This window comes from Schistocerca cancellata, chromosome 2, assembly GCF_023864275.1.
Source record: "Schistocerca cancellata isolate TAMUIC-IGC-003103 chromosome 2, iqSchCanc2.1, whole genome shotgun sequence".
Lineage (NCBI taxonomy): Eukaryota > Metazoa > Arthropoda > Insecta > Orthoptera > Acrididae > Schistocerca > Schistocerca cancellata.
Window position 1 is genome coordinate 857,190,315 of NC_064627.1, and position 26,546 is coordinate 857,216,860.

The 26,546-nt window shown below is 45.8% G+C and overlaps 1 protein-coding gene and 1 non-coding gene across 4 annotated transcripts in view; both read left to right on the forward strand.

The window, feature by feature from the left end:
• The window catches only part of LOC126162790 (polypeptide N-acetylgalactosaminyltransferase 5-like), a 217,469-nt gene that overhangs the window by 11,741 nt on the left and 179,182 nt on the right, over positions 1 to 26,546 (forward strand). The window lies entirely within an intron of this gene.
• Positions 3,694 to 3,766, forward strand: Trnap-agg (transfer RNA proline (anticodon AGG)). Its single transcript has one exon. It is a non-coding gene; the product is annotated as a tRNA-Pro (tRNA).

Consider the following 26,546-nt stretch of genomic DNA (forward strand, 5'->3'; position numbering starts at 1 on the left):
ATCCCCAAGGCCGGCTCCTATCAGTTTTTCCATTGTCCTGTAAATAATTCATGTCAGTGATTTGCATCTATGGCTTACTAAACTGATGATTTGGTAGTATTCACACCTATTATCACCTGCTGCCTTTGCAATGGGAATTATTACATCCTTCTTGAAGTCTGAGGGTATTTCCCCTATCTCATATATACTGAAGAGCCAAAGAAACTAGTACACCTGCCTAATATCGTGTAGGACCCCCGCGGTTATGCAGAAGGGCCGCAACACTACGTGGCACGGGCCCGACTAATGTCTGAAGTAGTGCTGGAGGGATTGACACCGCGAATCCTGCAGGACTGTCCATAAATCCGTAAGAGTACGAGGAGGCGGAGATCTCTTCTGAACAGCACGTTGCAAGGCATCCCAGATATGCTCAAACTCTGGGGTGTTCGGTGGCCAGCGGAAGTGTTTAAATTCGGAAGTGTGTTCCTGGAACCACTCTGTAGCAATTCTGGACGTGTGAAGTGTCGCATTGTCCTTCTGGAATTGCCCAAGTTCGTCGGAATGCACAATGGACATGAATGGATGCAGGTGATCAGACAGGATCCTTACGTACGTGTCACCTATCAGAGTTGTATCTAGACGTATCAGGGGTCCCATATCGCTCCAACTGTACACGCCCCACCCCATTACAGAGCCTCTACCAGCTTGAACAGTCCCTTGGTGACATGCAGGGTCCATGGATTCGTGAGGTTGTCTCCATACCTGTACACGTCCATCCGCTCGATGCAATTTGAAACGAGACTCGTCCGACCAGACAACATGTTTCCAGTCATTAACAGTCCAATGGCAGTGTTGAAAGGCCGAGACAATGCTTCGTGTCGTGCAATCATCAAGGGTACACGACTGCGCCTTCGGCTACGAAAGCTCATATCGATGATGTTTCGTTGAATGTTTCGCACGCTGACACTTTTTGATGGCCCAGCGTTGAAATCAGCAGCAACTGTCACGTCGAACGATTCTCTTGAGTCGTCGTTGGTCCCGTTCTTGCAGTATCTTTTTCCGGCCGCAGCGATGTCGAAGATTTGACGTTTTACCGGATTGCTGGATATTCGCGGTACACTCGTGAAATGGTAGTACGGGAAAATCCCTACTCCATCGCTACGTCGGAGATGCTGTGTCGCATCGCTCGTGCGCCAACTATAACACCACGTTCAAACTCACTTAAATCTTGATAACGTGCCATTCGAGCAGCAGTAACAGATCTGCCAACTGCGGCATACAAGTTTTATATAGGCGTTGCCGACCGCAGCGCCGTATTCTGCCTGTTTGCATATGTCTGTATTTGAATACGCATGCTTGATACCAGTTGCTTCCGTACCGAAAGTCGTTTGGGGCGGTAAAGATAAATGGGACAATATGTATATACAGTGTGATTCGTACTAACGCTTATAAACCTCCGAAATGACGGAGGTGGCGCTGGGACAAATGATTAAATGTGAGACACATGGGGTCGCAAATGTCGGGAAATACTCCAAAAGTGGATGACAAATGTTGAACATGTGACGTCACCAGATGAAGTTCCTCCCCGCACGTGCAGCGGTTGAGCTTATCGGTTTTTCGCACCTGGTCATCCCAACCCAAGTCAAGAATTCACGTCGACTTTAGCGCGTAGAGCTCAAGGTTTGAATCTTGCGTCTGGAATTTTTCTTTTCATTGCGTTAGACAGTTTTGAATTGACATTTAGGTAAAATTTATTTTATTTTGCCCGTCTCGCGGCCTCCACTGGTTTATTGCAAAGTAAAGTACAAGAAAAACATACCGCATTGCTTCACAAGTAAATGGGTATAAGCTTCCGAATTATGTCCTTACTAGTAAATGACATGTTTTCTATACTAAATAATGTGTGTAAACAATAAAGAAGAGACGTAAGGAATAGAAAATAAGAACAGCTTTTACTTGGTTTCAACGAGGACAGTAATTGTGGGACTTCTGCATTTACAACAGATCACATTTACAAAAGGTGTTGGAAATATGCCTGGTTTACTCGTGTGCAAGTATTGCATCGCTTTGTCATCCTTTCACGCCCATGCCTGCCCGCTGCACGTGCGGCGAGGTGTCATCTGGTGACGTCACATGCTGAACATTTGTCATCAATTTTTGGGATATTTCCCGACATTTTCGGCCCGTGTGTCGTATATTAAATTACTTTCCTCAGCGTCATCTACGTCGCTTCGGGGTTTTTTATACGTTAATAAAAATCGCCCTGTATACTGCCTGACAAAAATTAAGCACCTGGAAGCGGAGGTGAAATGAAACGTGGCTGGCTGAGATCGTATGTGATGTTATTCCAATGATTACAAAATCAAATCAAATTTACAACCAACTGGGGAGTTTAAACCCACTTACCAGTATGATGTTGCACACCACCCTCGGCCTGAATGGATGCACTGCTTCGATTGGGAAGTGTGCCACAAAACCGTTTTATCCTGTCCTGAGACAAGCTGGTCCACAATTGGCGTATCTGGTACTTGATACCTTGAATGCTGAAACTGAGTTGACTTCCGAGCTGGCCCCACGCACGTTCTATCGGGGACAGATATATCTTTTTGGCCGCTGAAGTACCTCAACATCACGCACACAGTTCAGGGAGACACGTACCGTGTATGGACGAGAATTGTTCTGTTGAAAAATGGCACCACGTGTTGTCGCATGAGAGGTAACATGTGAGGTCCCAGCATGTCTGTGACATACCGCCGTGCCTCAGTTTCCTGAACCTCTACCAGCCGTGACCTGAAGTGATACCCGATGGCTCCCACTACCATGACACAAGGAGTAACACAGCTGTGCTTTCCAAACACTGGAAGAATGGGATCTCACCCAACGTCGCTGCCACATTGGCAGACGATTGTCATCAGGTGTAGTGCCATTCTTCGGTTAACAAAAGCTGACGTAATTCCTTAGCTCTTATATTGGCTGCTAGATGCAACTTACGAAAAACAATTGGTTCAAAGAAGGCTTTAGACACTCAACATATCCATATGTAATGTAATGGCAGGACATTGGAAAAAATTTGGAAATTTCTGGTAAGTTCCTATGGGACCAGACTGCTGAGGTTATCGGTCCCTAGGCTTACACACTACTTAATCTAACTTACGCTAAAGTCACACACACACACACACACACACACACACACACACACACACACACACACACACACATGCCCGAGGCAGCACTTGAACCTCCGATCGGTGGAGCCGCGCGAACCGTGGCAAGGCGCGAAAGACCGCGTGGATACCCCGCGCGGCCAGCAAACTGGAGAAAAGCCACAAATTATTTCATTGCTGGTGACACACTCAACCTACAAATATTTAACGGCGCCCGTGTGAAAGTATGGAGCAACATAAGATACAACGACGACATAAATCCTGTTGTGGAAAGGGCAGATGGTAAGCTAAATTCACTGAAAGGAACCTATTGTATGTATGCGTGGTGCCTGTTCTTTCGGACACGCGAATTAATAAAACTGATTCGCCTGGATGGGCAATGGATCCACCTTCGTCAATGCCATTGTACAAGTCCGTCCGACCTCCTGCAGGACTCTGAGTAGCGAGGATGGAGAAAATGGACAAGGACTGCGGATAGATATCGTTCGGTGGGATTGTGGGTCGGCCGGGAGGCGTGCCGAGATATCTGCGCAGTTGCGACAACGCTGTGTTCCGGGTGGCGCAGTGGTTAACGCACCTGTCTAGGAAGCAGGCGATCCCGGGTTCGAATCTCGGTCCGGCAATATTTTCCACTCATCGCTGCTGATTCCACGTAATGTACCGTTGCAGCAGACATCAGTAGTCCCTTCCCTTCCCCCCCCCCCCCCCCCCCCACACACACACACCCCTTCAATTTCCTTATAATGGAACCTATTGTGTCGCTCAGCAGCCTTTAATACTAGTTTGATGCATTATTGTTGCTTGTCAGGAATCTTTATTTTATTATAGCTTCTTCATCCTGCGTCGCGTATCAGCCTCTTCCGTCCACCATACTTTGAAATCCAGCTCTCAGGAGCGATTCTTGTCGTAATAGAAGATAGTCCATACGAAACGGGTATTGCTTTAAACACTCGTTCAACTGATTTTTGAGTATTGTATGGGACCCTCACCAAGTTACCTTAATTTAAGAAGTAAGAGGGGATTTAGAGAAGAGCTCAGAGCTTTTTTTATTGATTAGAGACTACTGAAATTCTCAGCGAATTCTATTGAAGGATGTGAAACAAAAGTTATGCCAGGTGTACTCTTAAAAATGCGATGGCGAACTTTCAGCCAAAACTCAAGAAACATGTTACTTCTTCACACGTACATCTCGCACAGTGATCATTTCTACAAAATTACGTAGATTCCTTTCTACACAAAAATGTATTGATAGCTGCACTTCTCGCCCACGAAAATAAAATACAGCGAGAGTAAAATCACACTTGAACAATATATGCCGTCTGCCACAAGTCGTGGGAAGCCTGGGGAGTAAATATGTAGTTGCAAATTTGGCATTTTTGTCTGTTGCAAGGGGTTCCAGATACTAATTTAATCGAAGGCATTTACTCACCGTAAAGTCAGTTTATATTTGTGGGCGCCTCAGTTCCTAGGCAGCTAATGCAATAACGAAATGTTTATCTTGCAATTTTCAACCCAAAAAAGTCTGAAATAGCTTCTAATGCTACTGCTGAACCATCTAACGAAGCAGGCAATTTCTGTAGCACAAAAGCAGACGTTAGTGCTAGCAGATGCGTCGCAGTGCTATGAGCTTGGCCCATTACCGATAGTTATACAGTAGCAGCAACTTAAAATTTTCCTGGTTCCTACGAAAACAACTGTGAGCGGCTTGGTGGTTCGTTAATGATCCAGTCTTGTTTCGTCAACCAACGCTAGAATACCGTTACGCTCTTGAAAAAACCTCTCTTAAAACAGGTGTTCGTTTTGTGTTTAGCCGGCGGCTTCAAGACACGAATGTCTCCTTAGTTTCCTGTTTGTCCCATCGCCTGATGGCACATACCTCTTACGTCACTGCCGGTAGTATTTCGCTGAAACTACACATTAAAAGCTGAAAACGTTGACGACCGTTCTTGAAGCACCATTTCAGGTTTATAGCTCGTAGATATACAGAACTTCGGAGAAAGACTCTCGCTCATACGTAGGAGTAGTAGAGGTAGTATTCTTGATGTTTTATGCCCTTCTTTACATCAGTGCAGCAGATGATCCATTCTACAAGAAACTACTGCTCGAGCACACACGACCCCTCGCGTCAGTAACTTAAAAAACAAACATTTCAGCTTTCGCACTCTGGTACAGTTGCTTCCCGCAGTTCTACTATCCAAATAACTGTTGCACTGAAAGTAGCTTTACAGGAAGAGCTAGCATTCATTTCGAATGCAGATCATACACACCATTGTTAAAAATATCCCCTTTCGTTGTATGTGCTGCTGTATTGCTTCGTGGGGCAATGACTGACCGTATTTTCCTTAGGTTAGCTGTATCAGTTAAAAAGTACATTTTGTACTCTTTAAGCAGTTTCTATTCCCTACATTAAATATTGCGTTGCTGCACAAGTGCTTCGCGTTTTTCCATAAGTTTAATATACGCAGCAGATAGAAAATAACAGAGAATTTAGTCATCAATAATATATTGTCTTTCACTGTTGACAAGTCTGCCAACATTGGGGTAATTCTTCGATTCGGCAACTGTAGAGATCACGTGGTTTTAAGGCGAAGAATTCATCGAGCCGTGTTCGGGGCGCATTTTCCGTGAAAGTTGTTCACTAGAGAGCGGAAAAGGTAAAAATCTGAGGGCACAAGATCAGGTGAATAAGGTGGGTGCGGAATGACTTCCCAAACCAATTCTTGTGTTGTGTTTTTTGCCAGTCTAGAGAATGCGGACGTGCGTTATCGTGAAGTATCATCACTTCACGCAGTCTTACAAGTCGTCGTTCTCGGATTGCGTCTGCAAGACGTCTCAGTTGTTGACTACAAATGTCAGCAATTCGTAGTACGCCACACTGTTGCTGTTCCAACAGATGCATAACATTATCTTTTGTGGACGCGCGCAGGTCTTTTTACGGGAAGTTGCTGCCTTGTTTGGGCTCAGTCTTTCCTCCCTTTTCCTTATGTTAGCATAAAGACACCAATTGTCGTCACCAGTAACGATAGGGGATAAGAATGGTGGATGTTGTTCACGAGTCAATTGATGACGAGCAAGCAGCGATGCAAATATGACCACCCGCTGAGTTTTGTGATTTTGGCTTATGGCATGCGGTATCCACACACTTGATTTCTGAACTTTTCCCATTGGAAGCAAATTTCGCACGATGACAGAATGATCACATTTCATCACATTTGCCAGTTCTCGAATACACTGACGTGGATGATTGTGGATTAATGCGTTTAAACTATCTTCTTCAAACCCCGAAGGTCTTCCTGAACGTGGAGAGTCACTGATGTCAAAACGATCCTCCTCAAAACGAGAAAATCATTTTCTTGTCGTGCTCTGTCCAACTGTATAGTCCCCATACACGGCGCAAATCTTTCTGGCTGCCTCCGCTGCTGTCATCCCTCTGTTGAACTCAGACAGAAAAATATGTCGGAAATGTTCAATGTTTTCCACTTGGCACACTATTTTCTAGCGTCCACAACTGCACTCACTGTATCTCCAGACGATAAAATGACAATATGTATACTCGAATAGCAACAGTGAAATTCAAATAGAAAATGACCGTCGATAAATAAATCCATAGCAACCGAAATACCAACATGCAAAACAAAAACGCAACGAACTTACGCGCCAACCAAATACTTACATGAAGCTGGTATCTGTACAGACACCATTGGTGATCTTGTTGCTCACAAAGAATGAAATTACAATGAAATAAGACCGTTAGCTGCTTACAGGCGTTGATATATATCAACGATGACAGTTGAAAAATGTGTACCCCGGGACCACCTGCTTATATGGCGGGCGCGTGCTCTGTCTTTTTCTTTTTTTTTTTTCATTTTGTTCGTTGTTGATATGTTAGGTCGTTGCCGACGTCACATGACATCCGTTCAAGTTCGTAGTTGATCCTTTCACTCAGTTTTTTTTTATTACAGAGGCTAACCAGCTCTCTGACCGAACACGCTGAGCTACCGTGCCGGCAAGCGACTGAGCCACCGAGGACACAGACGATAGTGCGACTGCAGGGACTCATCTCTGGCACGCTCCCCGTGAGACCCACGCTTTCCAACTTTCTGTCCACGCACTACATTTGTAATGCGACCGGATTTCATTGTAATTTCATTCTTCGAGAGCTGCAAGATCACAAACGGCATCTGTTCTTTAGGACATGTCCGAAGTAATGAGTATAGTGAACAGGGGCACTACTAATGTAGTGTGTGGACAGTAAGTGGGAAATGTGGGTCTCACGAGGAGCGTGTCAGAGATAAGACCCTGCAGTCGCACTATCCTCTGTGTCCTCGATGGCTCAGTTGGATTGAGTGTCTGCCGTGTAAGCAGAAGATCCCAGGTTCGAGTCCCTGTCGTGGCACACATTTTTCAACTGTCTTCGTTGGTATTTATCAACGCCTGTAAGCAGCTAGAGGTCTGATTTCATTGTAATTTTAACCTAATACTTTGTCGAAAACAGTTTTATTTGATTATTTCCTATTTGGTTATTTCCAGATTAGGACCTTCGTAAAGCACTTACAGATGAGAGACGTTCAAAAGAAAAGGTGCGGAACAACACTTTGAGTATAATGAAGTAATACAGAGTAATGACCAGAGGCACATGATCCCACTGTTTCACGAGTCTATGGAATCCCTGTTCGCAGAATTCTTGTCGCTGTGACCGAGTAAGTCCTCCACTGTGTTCTTCAGTTCGTCGTCCGAATTGAAGCACTTTCCTTTGAGGTTCTTTTTTAGCGGACCGGACACATGGAAGTCGCAGGTCAACAGGTTCCGGTTTTAGGGCTGATGTTCAAGCTACTCCCACTTGAACTTGGCCACTACACTTCGTGTGACCTTGGAGACCTGTGGATGCGCATTATCGTGGAGCAGAATGACTCCCTCTATGAGCAGCCTAGGCAGTTTCCTCGTGGCTGACTTGAGTAGGCTGCGGAGTGTGTCTCAGTACACATCACTGTTAGTCGTTTTTTCATGCTCGGGGAATCTGATGAGTATCGGACCCCGGACGTCGAAAACGACGGTGGTCATCATCTTTCCTGCAGAGGACGTACCTTTTAATTTTTTAGGGACGGGTGGAACAGTGCATTCGCGTCCCTAGATGTCTCGTAATGTTATCCCAAAGCGGCATATACAAATATTAGTCGGTCTGATTATTAAGACCTTTCGTATCCTGTCATTTGAAAATTCCTTATACTTGCATACATACATACTTAGCGCACATATTTTATAATTTTTGAACTCAGAATTGGAACTTCAGCGATCGTGTATCATAATATAACAGAAAACGATCAGTCCAGATCGCATATGTTTCTTTTTATACGAGGTTTGTCCGGAAAATACGTATAAAAGTTGAATAATGTCTTTATGTTACAAGTCGCAGTCACCGCCAGGTGGGACTACTGCTGTAATCACTCCCATCAACGCTCAGTTCGAGTCAGAGCACTCTGCGTGAAGGTGGGAGTGTGCGGCAGCTTGTTGACAGTTACCCTTTTTCACCTGCCATCGGCATGGAGCTGTCTCTGATTGAGGAACAGCGCGTCAACATCAAGTTTCGTGCAAAGCTAGGCAAGAATGGCCGTGAGATTTTTGAGTGTTTGAAACAGGTTTACGGAGACAATTCTCTGAAGGAACCAACCGTGAACAAGTGGTTAAAAAGGTTCCGGGATGTCCGAGAAGAAGTGACCCTCGCCCAGGACGCCCGTCGACATCGAGTTCCGATGCAAATGTTGAACGAATTCGGGATGGTGTTCTTAAAGACCCTAGATTGACAGTCAGAACGATTACTGACGAGCTGTCAATCCCCAAAACAATCGTTCACGAAATCCTGACACAAAAACTTGAAATGAAGAAATTGTGTGCGAAAATCGTACCGAAGCTCTTGACGCCAGAACAGAAAGCAAAGAGGGCTGAGTGCTTTGAGGATTGGTTGGAAGCAGAGGAACGAGGGGACTTTCTCAACCGAGTCATCACTGGAGACGAGTCCTGGTTTTACGAATTCCATGTGGAGCTCAAATTTCAAAGCAAGGAATGGAAACTAGCAGGAGAACCGAGTACAAAAAAGTCGCGAAAATCAAGGTCCAATGTGAAGACAATCTTGATTGTTTTCTTTGATTCTAGGAGCATTGTTCACAAGGAATTTGTCCCTCCCGGCCAGAGAGTGAACGGAAATTTTTACGTTGAAGTTCTGACACGTCTCAGAGCTCGTGTGTCCCGAGTTCGACCGGAGTTGGCAAAAGGGGGCAGGTGGATCCTTCATCATAACAATGCGCCCGCTCACACGTCGCTCGTTGTGCGCGAGTTTTTGGCCCGAAGCTCAATCACCGTGACAGAGTACCCGCCTTATTCACCCGATTTAGCCCCGTGTGACTTCTTCATGTTCCCGAAATGCAAAATGGTGCTTCGGGGGCGGCACTTGGGAGATGTGGAAGCCATCAAGGCGGAAACGACACGGCAACTGATCATCATCACAACTGAAGACTTTCAGCAATGTTATCAACAGTAGAAACGGCGTTGGCAGAAGTGTATCGCGTCTCAGGGCGAGTACTTTGAAGGAGACCATATTGTAATACCTGAATAATTTTAAAATAAAGTTATTATTCAACTTTTATACGTATTTTCCGGACAAACCTCGTAGTATGGTAACCAGTTTCAGTCGTACGTAGACAATCTTCATATCAGTAACGTCTCGGAAATTAGTAGAGTAGGTCAGAAATAACACAGCTGTTTACCTTAAATAACATGGGTAAGCAACATAGTTGCATATTAAATAACATACGTCGTGTATATACCCATTGGTGACGCATGGAGTCGATGCGCAGAACTGTTGAAAGTGCAAGAGGCACATGTAACTGCTGGATAGCCTAGGGGTGACAATTGGTTGTAGAGAGAAAGCTTCCCCCTTCGATCGGCACATGATACGTTAAACATCCAAAAACATTGATACATACAAAATAGTGTGTGTATAATTATACTGATTTGAGTACTAGATGAGTAAGTTTATACCGTTAGTTACAAAAGATAAAAACGTTTTAAACATGTTTGACATAATTGAAAAAATATTAAGTACTAGAGGAGCAGATTCGTGGAGGCTAAAATACAAAGAACTATCCTCTATTCGCAACAGCTAAAACTATTTAATCATGCTTATCTTGCCAAAGATGATGGCATAGACAATGCACATATTGACACAAACGTGTGTAGAACGGGTGTCCAAGGGAACGGACGCTCGCTACGGCCGCTGCTGCAGCGGTAATACGCTTCAATCCGACCTTTATCAAAGTCGGAAACGTGATGGTACTCATTTTTCCTCCTTACACGAGGCATCACAACAACGTTTCACCAGGCAACGCCGGTCAACTGCTGTTTGTGTATGAGAAATCGGTTGGAAACTTTCCTCATGTCAGCACGTTGTAGGCGTCGCCACCGGCGCCAGCCTTGTGTGAATGATCCGAAAAGCTAATCATTTGCAAATCACAGCATCTTCTTCCTGTCGGTTAAATTTCGTGGTGTAGCAATTTTAGTGGCCAGTAGTGTATATAAACATATAAGCCAGGCCGTCACATTTAAATACTTGCAACGCCGAAATACTAGGCGTAAACGGTTGCGGTATGAGAAATAATTGAAATTAATGTCAGGATCCAGTGTTTGGTGAACGTCTTCGACACAGGAATGCTATTTTTGCTGAGAGGTATTTATGACTTGTCATACGATTACGTTTCGTCGCGAACGACACAGGATTCTATAAATTGCCGGTATTTTTACACATTTTTATGGATGTATGGAAAGCAGTCTAGTGTGTCGTTCCTGAATGAAGACCGCATTGGCATCGAACACAGCGCAAAGCGAATTCGGGAAGTTGAATTTAACACATTCGGGTGGTTACGATGGCGAAGTTTGTAGATATGACACGATTGGCTCAAGTGTTTCCTTTCGCCGGCCGCTGTGGCCGAGTGGTTCTTGGCGCTTCAGTCGGTAACCGCGCTGCTGCTACGGTTGCAGGCTCGAATCCTGCCTCGGGCATGGCTGTGTGTGATGTCCTTAGGTTAGTTAGGTTTAAGTAGTTCTAAGTCTAGGGGAATGATGACCTCAGATGTTTAAGTCCCATAGTGCTTAGAGCCATTTGAACCATTTTTGTTTCCTGTTCACTCGTCGTGTAAGATTTGTATAAGAACTAATCTCATCTGATAAGTGTTTGCGGGAAGTGCAGTCTGGTACGGATGTGAAATATGAACGATAGGCAGTTCAGACAAGAAGAGAATAAAAGGTTCAAATGGCTCTGAGCACTTAACTTCTGAGGTCATCAGTCCCCTAGAAAAGTGGCGCTACGGAAGAATGGTGAAAATTAGATGAACAGGTCGTATACCCAATGAGGATGTACGCAATACAGTTGAGGAAAGAAGAAATTTATGGCACAACGTGCCTAAAGGTGAGGATCTGGTGGTAAGACACATTCTGAGACATCGAAGAATCGTCAATTTGGTAATGGAAGTGATGGTGCAAAAATTGTAGATGGAGACCAAGAGACTTCTGAAGTAAACAGTTCACACGGATGTGTGTTACAGTAGTTAACAGAATGAAGAGCCATATACGGAATAGACTGACGGGGAGTGCTAGTTGTCTTCGGGCTAAAGACGTCAACAAAAACGTGAAGAGAATGCCGCCTGCCGGCTCGTACACGCCGGTAGCTGCAGAAGCAAACACTCTCGCGGTGTTCCGGCGAGTTCGTCGCGGCTTCGCGCACTTTGGGGGCGGCTCGTTATTGGGTTTTCCGGGCCATTGTGCGCGCCCGCACTGTTCGGCTCGTCTAATGGACGCGCTCACCGAGGCGAGCCCCTCTGGCTGCGCTGTGGTCAGGCGCTGCAGCCGTTCCCCTCTGCCCGCTTCTGGCGCCGCGCGCTCATCCGTCACTGTCCGCCGTCTCCCTGCGTTCACACCTCGTGCGCGTTTCCCCGTGAAGCGACTCGCTCCTACTCCTCCGATTATTGCGACCCTAAACGGCGCAGGCAGTAAATAATTTTTTTGATTTCCTTCGTGACTTACACTGAAGAGCCAAAGAAACTGGTACACCTACCTAATACAGGGTGTTACAAAAAGGTACGGCCAAACTTTCAGGAAACATTCCTCACACACAAATAAAGAAAAGATGTTATGTGGACATGTGTCCGGAAACGCTTAATTTCCATGTTAGAGCTCATTTTAGTTTCGTCAGTATGTACTGTAATTCGATTCGCCGCCAGTTGGCCCAATTGAAGGAAGGTAATGTTGACTTCGGTGCTCGTGTTGACATGCGACTCATTGCGCTACAGTACTAGCATCAAGCACATCAGTACGTAGCATCCACAGGTTAGTGTTCATCACGAACGTGGTTTCGCAGTCAGTGCAATGTTTACAAATGCGGAGTTGGCAGATGCCCATTTGATGTATGGATTAGCACGGGGCAATAGCCGTGGCGCGGTACGTTTGTATCGAGACAGATTTCCAGAACGAAGGTGTCCCGACAGGAAGACGTTCGAAGCAATTGATGGGCGTCTTAGGGAGCACGGAACATTCCGGCCTATGACTCGCGACTGGGGAAGACCTAGAACGACGAGGACACCTGCAATGGACGAGGCAATTCTTCGTGCAGTTGACGATAACCCTAATGTCAGCGTCAGAGAAGTTGCTGCTGTACAAGGTAACGTTGACCACGTCACTGTATGGAGAGTGCTACGGGAGAACCAGTTGTTTCCGTACCATGTACAGCGTGTGCAGGCACTATCAGCAGCTGATTGGCCTCCACGGGTACACTTCTGCGAATGGTTCATCCAACAATGTGTCAATCCTCATTTCAGTGCAAATGTTCTCTTTACGGATGAGGCTTCATTCCAACGTGATCAAATTGTAAATTTTCACAATCAACATGTGTGGGCTGACGAGAATCTGCACGCAATTGTGCAATCACGTCATCAACACAGATTTTCTGTGAACGTTTGGGCAGGCATTGTTGGTGTTGTCTTGATCGGGCCCCATGTTCTCTCACCTACGCACGTTATCATGATTTCATACGGGATACTCTACCTGTGCTGCTAGAACATGTGCCTTTACAAGTACGACACAACATGTGGTTCATGCACGATGGAGCTCCTGCACATTTCAGTCGAAGTGTTCGTACGCTTCTCAACAACAGATTCGATGACCGATGGATTGGTAGAGGCGGACCAATTCCATGGCATCCACGCTCTCCTGACCTCAACCCTCTTGACTATCATTTATGGGGGCATTTGAAAGCTCTTGTCTACGCAACCCCGGTACCAAATGTAGAGACTCTTTGTGCTCGTATTGTGGACGGCTGTGACACAATACGCCATTCTCCAGGGCTGCATCAGCGCATCAGGGATTCCATGCGACGGAGGGTGGATGCATGTATCCTCGCTAACGGAGGACATTTTGAACATTTCCTGTAACAAAGTGTTTGAAGTCACGCTGGTACGTTCTGCTGCTGTGTGTTTCCATTCCATGATTAACGTGATTTGAAGAGAAGTAATAAAATGAGCTCTAACATGGAAAGTAAGCGTTTCCGGACACATGTCCACATAACATATTTTCTTTCTTTGTGTGTGAGGAAAGTTTCCTGAAAGTTTGGCCGTACCTTTTTGTAACACCCTGTATAGGGACCCCCCTGCCGCAACACGACGTGGCATGGACTCGACTAGTGTCTGAAGTAGAGCTGGAGGGAATGGATTTCACGAATCCTGCAGGGCTATCAATAAATCAGTGAGAGTACGAGGTAGTGGAGATACCTTCTGTACAGCATGTGGCAAGGCTTCCCAGACATGCCCAATAATGTTCATGTCTGGAGTGTGTGGTGGGCGGCGGAAGTGTTTAAACACAGAGTGTTCCTGGAGCCGCTTTGTAACAATTCTGGATGTGTGGGGTGCCACATGGCCCTGCTCGAATTGTCCAAGTCTGTCGGAATGCACAATGGACATGAATGGATGCAGGTGATCAGACAGGATGCTTACGTACGTGTCATCTGTCAGAATAGCATCTAGACGTATCAGGGGGTCCATATCACTCCAGCTGCACACGCCTCAGACCATTACAGAGCCTCCACCTGCTTGAAGAATCCCGTGCTGACGTGCAGGTCAATGGATTCATGAGGTTTTCTCCATACCCGTACACGTCATCGGCTCGATACAATTTGAAACGAGACTCGTCCGACCAGGTAACATGTTTCCAGTCATCAACGGTCCATTGTTGGTGTTATCGGGCCCAGGCGAGGCGTAAAGCTTTGTGTCGTGCAGTCACCGAGGGTACACGAGTGGGCCGTCGGCTCCGAAAGCCCACATCGATGACGTTTCGTTGAACGGTTCGCACGCTGACACTTGTTGATGGCCCGGCATTTAAATCTGCAGTCGTTCGCGGAAGGGTTGCACGTCTGTCATGTTGAACGATTCTCTTCAGTCGTCGTTGGTCCCGTTCTTGCAGTATCTTTTTCCGGCCGCAGCGATGTCGGAGATTTGATGTATTACGGGATTCCTGATATTCACTGTGCACTCTTGAAATGGATGTACGGGAAAATCCCCACTTCATCGTTACCTTGGAGATTCTGTGTCCTATCGCTCGTACGCCGGCTATAACACCACATTCAAACTTACGTAACTCTTTATAAGCTGCCATTGTAGCATCAGTAACCGATCTAACATATGCGCCAGACACTTTTCTTATATAGGCGTTGCCGACGGCAGCGCCCTATAGTGCCTGTTTACATATCTCTCTGTTTGAATACGCATGCTTATACCAGTTTCTTTGGCGCTTCAGTGTATATATACGTGCATGCCGGAGGGTACTTTGTTCTTCTATTCATACTACTAGCCATTCCCTTTTCTGTTTCACTTGCAAATGGAGCGAGGGAAAAGCAACTACCTATATAGTTCTGTAAAAGCCCACACTTCTTGTCTCCGCGGGTCCTAAGCAAGGTGCATAATGGTGACAGTGAAATCCTTGCACAGTCCATCGCAAACGCCGGTTTTCTAAACTTTCTTCACAGTTTTCGCGAGAAGAATGTCTTCTTTTCTCCAGGGACTTCCATTTGAGTTCGCGAAGAATTTCCACTTCTAACCCATTTCTAACTAACTAATTAATTAATTAGGATGAGGTAAGGAGAGCTGCTTCCATAACACATTATTGCGTCAGAAAAGCAAACAGCGCAGATTGTTTGTTTCGAATAGTTGCACGTGGAGCAGATGTGGGACGGTTAAAACCAATACCACTATTTTAGTTCTGAATAATCGGTATTTTTCGGTATTTGTTTGGTTTCGGTTATAACAGGTGCTTTTATGTTTTACTAATAACCGGGTAAGAAAACCGAAAGATCAATTAGCCATTACTGGGAAACAAACTGAACTTTGTTTATTGAGAATCTGTATCTACATCTAAATCCATATCTGTCCTCAAAGACACTTGAGTTTTGATGGTTTCCCCCAATCATCTGCGAACGAAAAAATCGGGCTGTTTCCTTTGTAAAGGACATGGCTGACTTCCATCCTTGTTACTCCAATTATCTAATTGTAGACGGAACGTGACATCGTAATTTTCCTTCATTGTGGAAAATACAATGTTAGCACGTCGGCTGTGAGATCTCGGTCTCAGGTTGAAGGAAGGTAACGGGGCACAATTTCCGCCAGGGTCTTGCATAATGAAGCCTCTGGGTTTATGTCTACTTTACGAGTAATATACTCGTGGATTGAACCGTTCTGCAATAGCTAATGACGCTCGATAAAATAGCGTAGATGCCGTTCCTGAATTGTTCGGTTGCTCCAGGCGCTGCCAAAGGTTTTCAGTCTCGTTCAAATTTAAAGCTCTGCGAGCTAGTCAAATTGCACAGTATATTACTGAACGACTAAAACTCTCACCCGATCCCAATTTCAAGTTTGCGTCTGTAAGGCTTCCAGGTGCAACAAGAATGTTATTTTTAATATATCATCTAATTACTGACAGAGTTTAAAAATTTAAAATGCTGCTATAATCTAATTATTATGCGGTATAATCGTACATTATAGATTTAACGCAATAGATCACGTATCAAACTTAGAAAGTGCATGTACGAGGTGTGTGAGGAAACTAATGATACTGACAGCGCTGTGAGCGACGCTGTGTTGTTCTGCATGTGTAGGCCGGTGTGCTCATCCCTTCCAAATGCTCAGTCTGAATTTCAGTTTCGAACAGCCATAAAATGTCTTGTGATAGTGCCGTCAATGAAGTTGTTTTTGTTGTATGTTACGGAAATGGAACAGCGGAATTTAGAGCAATGTTATGCCATAAAGTTTTGTGTTAAACATGGGGAAGCTGTGATTGTGACATCTCAAAAGTTGAAACAGGCCTGTGGGGAACATTCCTTATTGAGAGCACAAGTTTTTCGCCGATACAAACCATTTTTGGAGGGCCGAGAAGACGTTGAAGAAGAACCTCGCTCAGGGAGACCTTTAGCTTCAAAAACTAAGGAGAACATCGAAAGTATGCAGATCAGACCGTCGTTTAACAGATGATGAGTGACATGTTAAAATTAAAAGCTTACCCTTACATCAGATTTTGACCGTAGTTTTGCAAATGAGCAAAGTTTGTGCCGAAGTGGTGCCAAAGAGCCGAGACTGCGCAGGGCAATCGAATAAATGTGTGTGTTGATCTTCTTGAGTAGATTGCCAATTCTTGAGTAGATTGCCAATGACCACAAATGGTTCAATCATGTGATCACAGGTGATTTTTGAGTACGGTCCTGAGACAAAGCGGCAAAATGAGGAATGGCACTCTCAGACATCTCCTCGATCGAAAAAAGCTCGAATGATCAAATCAAAATCAAAAATCGAAACAATGCTGATTTGCCTTTTTGACAGTAGGGGTATCGTGCATAAAGAATTTGTTCCTCCAGGACAAACTGTTAACCAACTAAGACATCCTTGAAAGGCTCAGGAAAAGGGCGAATCGATTGAGACCGGACGTTTCAGACAAGTAGGTGCTGCATCATGACAACGCCCCATGCCACACGGCCACTTTCATCGCGGAATTTTTGAACTCAAAAGGCATTTCTGTTGTCCCATAGCACTCCTGTTCACCTTATCAGAGTCTCTGAATTTTTTCTTTTCCCGAAGTTGAAAAATGTCTTAAACGAACGTCATTTTGGGTATCTGGAGAAATTTAGAAGAATGTAGCTGTCATGTTACCGGCCCTACCAGTTGATGCTATTCAGTGCTGCTACCAAGACTGGGAATGACGATTCCGCTAGTGTATAGTTGCCAAAGGGAACTACTTTGAAGGGGACAATATTGTTGTCCGAAAAAAACCTTGTCATGTATAAAATCAGTCTCATTACTTTTCTCACACACCTCGTAAGTGCTCTTTGCACGCGAATTACCCAGCCTATATGCATCCAGTACTTTAGAATGAGAGCGCTTGGTCACTTCCAACAAACTTTACTGATAGGATTTCATTGTTCAAAGAATCGTGGGAGGGGGCTGTTCACTGGTATACTACTAGCCCCGAAGGTTTCTCTCAGAAGTAAGTCAACTTGTGTGCCCGAGGGCCGCGAAAATTGCATCCAAGTTATGCTTAGGTGAAAACAACAAGATGTGGTTGGCAGTGAGCTTGATGGAGGACGCGGGTAATTGGGTTTCCCCAACTCGTTGTGAAATAGCACTGCCCCTCACGTGCAGTTAGTGCGCCCACGCTCAGTTTACAAGCAGCCATTCATGCGATCCGCAGAGGCATCTGGAAGCGGCCCAGACTGGCACGTCGGCCACTTCACGCTCCGCTCTGGTAACCTGCTGCCTACTGTAACCGGTTTCCACACTCCGGCGCAAGGGCGGTGGTCACAAGCCGCTGACGTACTACGCACTGCCTCGCCTACAAACTGGCACCGCGAAACCAAGTCATAGGCGCAGCAGCTGAGATAAAAAGGGAGAAATGACGAAATAAACGGTGAAGAATAGAAGTAGGTGTGCTATCTTGTCAACAAGTGACTTGAGATCCTATTTCGTACTGAAAATAAAAATTAGTGAACAGGTGAGACCGCCATAGGTGGCGTTGTTACACTACTGGCCATTAAAATTGCTACACCAAGAAGAAATGCAGATGATAAACGGGTATTCATTGGACAAATATATTATACTAGAACTAATATGTGATAACACTTTCACGCAATTGGGGTGCATAGATCCTGAGAAATCAGTACCCAGAACAACCACCTCTGGCCGTAATAACGGCCTTGATACGCCTGGGCATTGAGTCAAACAGAGCTTGGACGGCGTGTACAGGTACAGCTGCCCATGCAGCTTCAACACGATACCACAGTTCATCAAGAGTAGTGACGCATATTGTGACGAGACAGTTGCTCGGCCACCATTGAGCAGACGTTTTCAATTGTTGATAGATCTGGAGAATGTGCTGGCCAGGGCAGCAGTGGAGCATTTTCTGTATCCAGAAAGGCCCGTACAGGACCTGGAACATGCGGTCGTGCATTATCCTGCTGAAATGTAGGGTTTCGCAGGGATCGAATGAATGGTAGAGCCACCAGTCGTAACACATCTGAAATGTAACGTCCACTGTTCAAAGTGGCGTCAGTGCGAACCGAGACGCGTAACCAATGGCACCCCATACCATCACGCCGGGTGATACGCCAGTATGGCGATGACGAATACACGCTTCCAATGTGCGTTCACCGCGATGTCGCCAAACACGGATGCGACCGTCATGATGCTGTAAACAGAACCTGGATTCATCCGAAAAAATAATGATTTGCCATTCGTGCACCCAGGTTCGTCGTTGGGTACACCATCGTAGGCGCTCCTGTCTGTGCTGCAGCATCAAGGGTAACCGCAGCCACGGTCTCATATCTGATAGTCCATGCTGCTGCAAACGTCGTCGAACTGTTGGTGCAGATGGTTGTCGTCTTGCAAACGTCCCCATCTGTTGACTCAGGGATCGAGACGTGGCTGCAGGATCCGTTACAGCCATGCGGATAAGATGCCTGTCATCTCGACTGCTAGTGATGGGAGGCCGTTGGGATCCAGCACGACGTTCCGTATTACCCTCCTGAACCCATCGATTCCATATTCTTCTAACAGTCATTGGATCTCGACCGACGCGAGCAGCAATGTCGCGATACGATAAACCGTGATCGCGATAGGCTACAATCCGACCTTTATCAAAGTCGGAAACGTGATGGTACGCATTTCTCCTCCTTACACGGTGCAACACAACGACGTTTCACCAGGCAACGCCGGTCAACTGCTGTTTGTGTATGAGAAATCGGTTGGAAACTTTCCTCATGTCAGCACGTTGTAGGTGTCACCACCGGCGCCAACCTTGTGTGAATGCTCTGAAAAGCTAATCATTTGCATATCACAGCATCTTCTTTCTGTCGGTTAAATTTCGCGTCTGTAGCACGTCATCTCCGTGGTGTAGCAATTTTAATGGCCAGTAGTGTATTTGATGTAAGGGGATAGACAAAAATATGAAAACTCCAAAAACACATTACCATGCCTAATACGGTGTAGGAACTGGGCCTTGGAAACTGCTTCCAGTCATTTCGTAATGGATAAATTCAGGCTCTATTGGTTTTCGTGGGAATCCTATAAATTCTTCTTGCAAAATAATCTTCAGGTAACGACGATGGAAGTGGATAGCGATCACGCACCTTTCTCTCCCTAGTGGAATACAGAGGTTCAATAATACTGAGATCTGGTGACTGTTGTGGCCAGGGGAGATGCGACCAACTCAGCCTCGTGCTCACACAACCGTCCTGGACGATGCGAGCTTTGTCATTAGGAGCCCTGTAATCTTGTAGCACAGCATCAGCGTTGGAGAATGGAGAACAAATATTGCACCACGGGATGTACTGATCAGCCAGAATGATCTCATAATCCTTGGCAGTAATGCAGCCTTGCAGATTAACCTCGGGACCCATGGGACACTACGATATCACTTCCCAAATCATCACCGAACCCCTGCCATATTTCACTCTTGGGACGTAAACTCGGCCAGAAGTTGGAAACAAGACTAATCCCACCAAATGGCCTACCGTTGCTGCATAGACCAGCTTTTATGGCAACAGTGATATGTCTTTTTGAAATTCCAGCTCGCCCTGAAGTTCCCTGCTTGTGGAACTCCCTTCGTGTTTTGGCACAGAATGGGTTCGCGAGATCTTCATTCAGTCCTGCAGTCACTTTAGCAGCTGTCGTCGTTTTATTTTTCGCCACGTTCCTCCTCGTGACCCTCTGTCACGATTACTCGACATACACTTTCGTCCACGTCGTGACTTAACGGATGGTGCTTTTCCTCTTTCCTTGTAGGCGGTACAAATCTTCGATACGTTGTCCCTTGAAACACTTAGACTAACTTTGTTACAGAAGTACCCACACCATAAGAGAGCCAACAGTTCGCCCACCTTCGAATTCACTGATTTCCGACGTAATGTACTCAGAACTAAACAAAACACTATTCTGACCACGACTGACACTTGCAATGTATTGCGGACATCGCACAGGTTCCGTTCATAGCAAAATACAACAGCACCACCTGCGGGCTTGGCTAATATCTGCGTCTGTGTTCAAGAAAGTATTGCGGACATCGCAGAGGTGCCGTTCATGGCCAAATACAACAGCACCCCCTGTGGGCTTGGCTAAAATCTGCATTTATGTTCAAGCGTGCATTTCTCGCAGTTTTTGCATATTTTTGTCCAACCCCTCTATTTCTAATTTCACTCGTCACACGCTAGCATTTTCATGTATGTTTACTGCCCTGATAGCTCCACGTTAAAGGTTTAAAGCTCTGCTCGGCACCATTGAACACTCACAACCCTGTGTTGACCATTTCTTTTTACGAACAGAAACAAATTACAAATTCAACGAAAGAAATAATGAATATCGTAAATTCTACGAAGAAACGGTCACAGCATTCTAAATTCACAGATGTATATCAGTATTCCATATCCAGTTAACATCTTCAGCTGAAGCTTCCAGGACATGACTCGATTGCACGGAGTACCTTTCACCGAGCGAGATGGCGCAGTGGTTAGCACTCTGAACTCGCATTCTGGAGGACGACGCTTCAAACCGGCGTCCGGCCATCCAGATTTAGATTTTCCGTGATTTCCCTAAATCACTTTCAGGAAAATGCCAGGATGGTTCCTTTGAAAGAGCACGGCCAATTTCCTTCCCCATCCACACAATCTGAGCTTGTAATTCGTCTCTAAAGATCTCGATGTCGACGGGATGTTAAATCCAATCTCCCTCCCTCCCTCAGTAACGTCCCTTGGAGCATTGTTTTATCAAGTCCTTCGCCGTCTACTCTGCAGCTCCGCAGTCACATTCAGGGCAATAGACGATACCCCGTTTGTGTAGCGTAGCGCAAATTCTGTCGTGGCCTGTTCGAGCGGCACCGTATCTTCCTCGGCAGTTCGGACACTCATGTTAGATGAATAGGGTCTTTGTAGCTGTCGCGATGGAAACCTTCAGTAGACTTCTCTCTCTCTCTCTCTCTCTCTCTCTCTCTCTCTCTCTCTCTCTTTCTCTTTCTCATTCTCATTCTTCCTTTCTCTCTTTTTCTTTTCGTGCTTCCTCCTGGAGGAAAGGTTGACCCTGCAACAGGACACCTTCATCCCACGCAGTTCTGCGGGACTTTAAGCGAGAGCTTGGAACGTTATTCAGTCCAGCGTGGGTTTGAAGTACTCTTGAGAGTGATTAAATTGAAATTCCGATTTTAGTCGCAATCGGTCATTGAAATAAATGCAGTTGCGACAAATGAAAATTTATGCCGGAGCGGGACTCGAACCTGGATTTCCCGCTTCACGCGAGCCGTCGCCTTAACTGCTTCGGCTATCAGAGTACGCTTCCCGTCCAATCCAAATTCCCAACTTCGCATACTATAGATGTAGCGTCTCCTGTCTATTGTCTTCATAGCTCGCAGCCTCACGCTAATTACCGCAATAGTTAATACGAAGAGTGCTTCTGCACCGAATGATCATTAATTGCCCTCTACGTTCATATATTTACATGTGTGGTGTCTGTTCTTTGAGACCTCGACTGCAGAATCATGAAAGGACATGTCCGAAAGAACAGACACCAGACATGTTAGATGTATGCCCCATAGTTGTCCTAATCATTTGAAATAAACATGTTACTGATTTCCAGATGACTGCTTCAACTTCAGATTGTAATACATGTGTTATTTGATGATTCTTTAATTGCATTGACACAGAAATCTCAGTCGCATGTTCTATAGAAGCTTTCTCGCGTGCCGGTGAGCTACAGCAAAATGTGGGACGTAGAACGAACGTATCCGTTAGGAGAGCACGGCGAAATGTGGCGTTAATGGGCTGTAGTAACAAACGACCGACGCGAGTGCCTTTGCCAACAGCACGTCAGCATCTGCGGCACATCTCTTGCGCTCGTGACCATATCGGTTGGACCATAGACGACTGGAGAAACGTGGCCTCGTCACATGAGTCCCAATAAGAGCTAATGGTAGGATTCGAGTTTGGCGCAGACCCAACGAAGCCAAGTTGTCAACGAGGCATTGTGCCAGCTGGTGGTGGCTCCACAATGGTGCCGGCTGTGTTTAGATGGAATGGGCTCGGTTTTCTGGTTCAAATGAACCTATCATTGACTGGAAATGGTTCCATTGTGCTATTCTGAGACTATCTGAATCCATTCATGGACTTCATGTTCTCAAACAAACGATGTCATGTCACTGGAGCACAATTGTTCGCGATTGATTTGAGAAACATTCCGGACAATTTGAGCGAAGGATTTGGCCATCCAGATCTCCCGACATAAATCCCATCGAACATTTATGGGACATAATCGAGAGCTCAGTTGGCGTACAACGTCATGCACCGCACCCAATATGAACGGGTATAGAGGCAGCATGGCTCAATATTTCTTCAGGGAAATTCCAATGACCTGTTGAGTCCATGCCACGTCTAGTTGCTGCACTACACTGGTCGAAAGGAGGTCCGACACGATATTCGGAGGTATCCTATGTCTTTTGTCACCTCTGTGTATATTTTTATTATAAACTTATAACATCACGCCGGCCGAAGTGGCCGTGCGGTTCTAGGCGCCACAGTCTGGAGCCGAGCGACCGCTACGGTCGCAGGTTCGAATCCTGCCTGGGCATGGATGTGTATGATGTCCTTAGGTTAGTTAGGTTTAATTAGTTCTAGGCGACTGATGACCTCAGAAGTTAAGTCGCATAGTGCTCAGAGCCATATAACATCACGTTTTGAATAGTGAAAGGTCTTGGTTTCTTATTGGTGTGTGGTACTACTTACAATTTTTGTCCAGAGAATCGTGTTGGTAGTGAAATGTACCAAAGATTCGTTCACATTTTCCTGCAGTACTGTTTTGTCTTTAGATTAGTAAAGATATCATCAGCCGGAAGGTTGATTTGCAACACCACAGTGCTTTACTAAGCATGGTACTATGGGAGACGGTGTGTCTTTGCCTTCCGTCTTCCTTATCCATTTATAAGAGGACCTACTGCTTAACATGGGTTTTAGTCAACGGTTAGCTTGCCTTCTTTCACATATGTAGGTCATTCCCAGATGTCAAATAAGCTACAAGTAACACGAATAATCTAGGACGGACCGGTGGTCGAAACCTGATACTTTGTATGTGTAGGCCGACAGTTCCTACTTAGCGATCGAGCATAAATATAGCACCAGAATGGGACGATTTTAGTTGCACCATTGCATTAAAAAGTAACAATCTTTATATTATCACTTGTTCGGAAATGTGCTGTAGCCGTACGAAGATAAGCCATCCAAATTGCACCACGTCCTCCCACTGAAAGAGTTGCGGGACGTATCGAGATCGTGCAGTAGTCCGTGATTCCCCTAAATCGCTTAAATGCCAGTATGGCTTCTTTAAAAAGGTACTCTCGATTATTTTTTCTTCATCCTTCCTGAATGCGTGCTGTGCTTATTCTCAAATGACTCCATTTTCGTCGAGATGTTAAATTGAAATTTTCCTTCGTCGATGGGACGTTCATCTGCGGTCTTCCATCCTCATTTTGGCGGTCGTAAGCTTATGTGCCATAATTACTGAAATTACATTGTGGCTGGTAGCAGTTTGACATATTCCTATTTTACCATACACCTACGAAAATTACAACATACAAAAAAATTGGCTCTAAGCGCTATGGGACTTAACATCTGAGGTCATCAGTCCCCTAGACTTAGAACTGCTTAAACCGAACTAACCTAAGGACATCACACACATCCATGCCCGAGGCAGGATTCGAACCTGCGAGGCGGCCGGTGTGGCCGTGCGGTTCTAGGCGCTTCAGTCTGGAACCGCGTCACCGCTACGATCGCAGGTTCGAATCCTGCCTCGGCCATGGATGTGTGCGATGTCCTTAGGTTAGTTAGGTTTAAGTAGTTCTAAGTTCTAGGGGACTGATGACCACAGATGTTAAGTCCCATAGTGCTCTGAGCTATTTGAACCATTTGAATCGAACCTGCGACCGTAGCAGCAGCGCGGTTCCGGACTGAAGCGCCTAGAACCGCTCGGCCACAGCGGCCGGCTACAACATACACTGAAGGTCGTATGGCATTATGACCACCTGCTTAATTGCGCAATACAGAAGCGATTCTGCCTGCAGTGGATTCGACCAGCCCTTGGTAAGTTTCCGGAGGTATATGGTATAGGATGTGTACTCACAGGTAACACAATTACATGAAATTGCGGGCCGGTGTTTTGTAGGAGCGCATCGAGTGTCCGATAGCATCCCGGGTATGTTCCATCGGTTTCAGATCAGGGAATTCAGTATCCAAAATTTCAACATGAATTCACTGATACTGGCCTTGTGACGCGGACATTTACTGTGCGGGAAGACGCCGTGGTCGTTGGGGAAGACATCAAGCATGAAGGCATGCGCAGGTGGTCCGTAATAATCTGCACATAGTCCACAGCTGTCACGGTGCCTTCCATTACTACCTCAAGTTCCGTGAAAGCCCAGTTGAATGTCACACAAAGCCTAAAACTGCCTCCACCAGCCTGCGTCCGTCGCGCGGTGCTTTTTTATAGCAACCGTTCGCCTGGATGATGATCTGGGAACAAACATCGCCAAGGCGTAACAAGAAAAGTGATTCCTCCGACAAGGCGGCACGTTCCACTGATCTAAGGGCCAATCTCGATGATCCCATGCTGCCCACTGCAGTCGTAATTGACGCCGCCACTGAGTCAACATGGTAACACGTACAGGCTGCTGTTGCGGAGCGTCGTGTTCAACGATGTGCGCTGATCGGTGTGTTCCAAAATGCTTGTGACTGCAACAGCATTGTACTCTGTGTTCCACAAATCGCCGCCTATCCTGCTTTGCTGACTGGGCAAGCCTGCGACCTGCACATTCTGTGCTGAGGCGTCGACGTCCAACACCTTCTCGCCTACTTGTTGTTTCACCGTCCTTCAACCAGTTTTCACAGATGATCACGACATTAGCACACCAACGACCAACCAGGTTTGCCGTTTTCGAGGCGCTTGTTCCCAGGCGATAACAATACCTCTATCACAATCGCTTATGTGTCTGTGGATTTCATCATACATCCCGTATCGTCGCTAGAATGTTCCCCATTCTTCTCTGCTCCGCTTGGATATAAGGTATGCCCAACTGAAAAGGAGACCTTCCCAGCAGTCGCATTGTATGGCGTGGTGGTATTCCCAGTTACACAACCGGAATTGATTTCTCAGTAGTTTCTTCATATCTCGATAGTTGTTTCCGCAGTTCGTTGGATGATGTATTCGTCTCGATCAGCACGAAGAGCAGTTATCCAGTTTCTTCCTGCAGAAGGTGAGCATGCTTCATAAAATTATCGCGGGATGAAACAGGTGTACCGAGAGCAGTGTCTCGCACAGTGAACAATATTCCATTTGTTTCAGCGATATGAGGCTGGCCACGATTTCGTCTACAGAGGAGCTCATACGGACGAATTATCGGATCACCATACGTGACATTGCTGTTCAACTGTCGATAAACAAACATAGTTTGTGAACAGTGTGCTTCTAAGCATCCTCCAGATAATCAGATGGCGAGAAAGTGTTTGCCGTACCCATCTGTTGGGATACACTGAATAAGGAATGGACGTCACCGCTCAGATTGTTGTACGCGATGAAACGTAGTGTCATCACTTCGACCCTGCCTCCAAATGAGGCATGGAGTGGTAGCATCGCGGCCCCCTAATCTAAAAAATAAGTAAAAACTCTTTCCCGAAGGCCAGAGAATTGGTGTTCAGTTTCTTTTTTCGGCGAAGATGGAACCCTACACATCGGCTGGGTAACAGAGTGCAGCTTTTAATGCTCACAAATATTGCAACACGTTGCTGAGGCTCAAAAAGGC